Source organism: Bidens hawaiensis, unplaced genomic scaffold (assembly GCF_021521415.1).
Source record: "Bidens hawaiensis isolate Kalapana, Puna unplaced genomic scaffold, B.hawaiensis_p1.1 tig00063020_1, whole genome shotgun sequence".
NCBI lineage: Eukaryota > Viridiplantae > Streptophyta > Magnoliopsida > Asterales > Asteraceae > Bidens > Bidens hawaiensis.
Genome location: NW_027501297.1, coordinates 15,769 through 19,710, shown reverse-complemented (window position 1 = coordinate 19,710; position 3,942 = coordinate 15,769).

Below are 3,942 nucleotides of genomic sequence, written 5' to 3'. Positions count from 1 at the left end.
TTAAAACCAACGATGCAGCTTTTTCATTCAATATTATTAATTTAACTACACCCAAAATTTATTTTTATTTTTATTTTTATTTTTATTTATAATAAAAAATAATAATAATAATAATAATGCATTGTTTGCTATATAAAAGTTGCATAAGCAAAAAGCAGTAAGGCCTAGTTTTTATATCAATCTATACTTCTTGGCTTGTGTTTGGATTTGTTTTTAAATTTGCATTCATGTAAAAAGTATTATTGACAGTGAAACTTAAAAAAATGAGCTTACTTAATGAAGAGATAGGTCACAGCAGAGCCCAGTTGGACCCGCAAGACTCACCTTGAAGAGGGACGTCTGCGCAAGGACCAACTGCTTCCGCAGGACCCACCATGCTCAGTGAAGACCTTACGCGCAGTACGCCAGCTGTTCCCGCAGGGAAAGCCTCCCAATGGTGAAGTACTCCGCTTGTTCCCGCAGCTGCGGATACAAGCCATCAGGGAAGGCTACCCGCACTGATAGCAAGGCTACACGCACAAGGCACTAACTCGATACTTCGGTAATGTCACCTGAAGGAATGAGCAAGGCTGGAATACTCCCGCCCAAATGAGCCAGTCCGTATGCTTCTGGAAGATCTTTTGTACTATACCTGCCAAGGTATGGGCAAAATAGACGATCTGACCAAAACAGCCCATGAGCCAATCACAGGGTGACAGCTCACCGACAACAGTACGAGGAGGAGCACCCTCTAGTACTGTTTGTCACTATTTGCCGCTGCCTACTCACCAACCCTCACTGTGGGACGTGCGTAGCCTACAGTTGGTGGAACAGTGCAGCCGGCCTTGTCACTATCGGCCGCAGCTTATCCACCAACCAGCATGGCTTGTGCGTAACCCACTGTTGGTAGAACAGGGATACTATTCAGCCGGCTGTACCTTCTTGGAAACCTACCTTCGGCTATAAATACTCCAACACCTTGGAATGGTAAGGACATCATCTGATATCTCATTATCTTATCTTCTCTAGCAATCTCTTAATATACACTTATATTCAGAGCAATCTAGTCTGATTCTCACGCCGGAGGGTGGTCACAAGGAGGAACCCCCCCTTCTCAGTGACGAGCTTACGGTGTCTGTTTTGCAGGTCACCTGAAGAACAACCTTCTTTGCTGGACCTCATCCTCGTGGGAAACATTACTTAACCCCCAGATTATCCGTAATCTGCCCAGGGTCACTTAGTGTTTCTTCATTGGCGCCATCCGTGCATAAAAGCTAGAACTAATTCTTAGTTTTTTTTTCAAAATTTCTGAAGAAATGGTTAACGTTACTCCAGTCCCAAGGCCAGTAAGCGACCAAGAAACCCCGGTAACCACAACCCCAGCAACTGGGGGGAACACCGGCGGTTATACAAATTTTACGAACACTACCCCGGTTACCCAAGCCGGGACAAGTGCAGTAAACAATATTTCACTGGGGTTCACTGATGCCCAGTTGGAGAAACGGACGAGGGTCCCTCGCCAAACACTCGATCAAGTTAAGGCGTGGGCCGAAGCACGTCAGAAAGAGTTCCAAGCTGAGTTGGATGAACGCTTGCGTTCACTTCAACAGGCTGACGAATTCGGCAGTACTCGCCAACATCTCAACATGAACAGTGAGTGCGAGTACTCGGACGATGAGCGGGAAGAATCCGATACCGACGCAAACCCTCGCCATAAGGCAAAAGGGAAGCGTAAGGAAGCGGACTTCCAACCGACAAGGAATTTTGGAGAAACCTTTAAACCAACGAACGCGGGGAGAAACCCACGTGACTTCTCCAAAACCTTTAGACCAACTGCTGCAAATACAGGAAAGTCCAAGTTTGCAAGGGACATTGCGGAAGCAATCGCCCCAAGAAGTGCCAAACAAATGTCCAACATCGGCACTTACGATGGTCTATCCGACCCAGACGACCACTTGAACAGATTCATTGCGGGGGGAACCGTCAGTAACTGGACGGAACCCACGTGGTGTTATATGTTCCAGATGACTCTGGTTGGAGCGGCCAGGGCATGGTTCTATCGTTTACCGGTCCACCACATCTATGATTGGGCGGACTTTCAGAACAAGTTCAGCCAACACTTCAGCCAACAGAGGAAATATACTGAAGAACAGTGGACGATCCTCAACTGCGTTAGAGAGGAGGATGAATCTTTACTAGACTTCATCACTCGCTTCAACTCCAAAAAGCTGAGTCTGGGCAACATAAGTGAAGATCTTGTTCGCGCCGCTTTCATCCAGGGCGCCGAATACCTAGAGCTTATCCGCACATTGACGGGTAAGGACGGCATGCCGTCCACATGGGATGCCATCATGACGGCGGCCAAGCGCTTTGCCGAGACGGAAAAGCAACTGGGAAGGGATCTTCCCCAGAGTACACACCTCTACACGTAAAGGACTAGAGAAAACAATGTTCGGATCGCCCGGCAGAACAAAAAGAGGAAGCTAGGTATTTGGCAGTCAAGGGTAAACTTTGACACCTCATCCAGCTCTCGCCCTCTTGTTGGCGGAAGGGATAACACACACCCTTCAAGCCGAAAACACCGGTGGACGCCACTCACCAAAAGCGTCACGGAGATATTTGCCACCGAAAAACTACCATGGCCAAAAGATCCAATGATCCGGCAGCGACCTAATGCGGATCAAGGCAAATCCTGTGACTTCCACGGGACAAAAGGTCATAGTGCGGAGGAGTGTACATCCTTGAAGGATATTGTTGAAACATTCGTCAAGGATGGAAGACTTGCACACCTTGTGGCATCAATCAAGAAGGGAGGAAGGAATGATAACCGGTACAGGGGCAACGGACGAAAGCCCGTTGACATCAGCATCAACATGGTTCATGGCAACATCAGAGGAAGAAAAAGGCGAGCGACAGAACCATGCGCGTGGAAGGAAGCTGAGGTGCGCTTCCCGCGAGTGCCAGGAGGACCCAGCAAAGAAGGCCCTATTGTCATCAAAAGCCAGCTGGGGCACTACATCACTTCTCGCACTCTTGCTGATAACGGCGCCTCGTCAACGGTGATGTACAGGCAGTTCTTCGACAAGCTAGATGACGAAGACAAGGAACGCCTGGAAACGATCTACGCCTCGATGGAAGGGTTCGACGGCAGCACCAACACCCCCCTGGGTATCCTATCTTTCCCCGTCACTCTTACGGACGGGAATCACTCACGCACTGAAGACGTGGATTTTGTCGTGATGAGGAAGCCACACCACACATACGACATTCTCTTCGGAAGAGACGGGATGGCAAGATTCAACGCCGTGGTATCTTCAGTCCACGGCATGATGGGATGGCCAACAGCTGAGGGTGTAGCGATGATCACCGGCATTCCCCAGGTATGCATCGCATCTGTCTCATCTAAACCCAAACCAAAGATGGCTAAACCAACCATCACCGAACCGGAAAGATGGGCCTTCAACGGCAAATACCCTGACCAGGCCGTTACCATTGGCCCAACAGTTGTTGATCCCACACGCACCTTACTCAAACGCTTACTACAGAAAAACGCTGACATCTTCGCGTGGACACCAGCTGACATGACTGGTGTACCCCGAAGTAAGGCAGAGCATAAGCTCAAGTGCGATCCGGCTGTTACGCCAGTCGTACAAAAGCGCAGAGTAATGGGGCCAGAACAAACTAACGCGTGTAGAACCCAAGTCAAGGAACTCCTTGACGCAGGCATCGTACGCGTTAGCAGATATCAAACATGGGTTGCAAATCCCGTTATGGTACCGAAGAATAACAAACAATGGCGCATGTGCATAGATTTCAAGGACTTAAACAAAGCATGCCCCAAAGATTGTTATCCGTTACCCGAAATTGATCTTAAGGTGGATTCGTTAGCACCGTTTCGCCTTAAATGCTTCCTGGATGCGTATAAGGGATACCATCAAATCCACATGGCCGTTGGTGATCAGG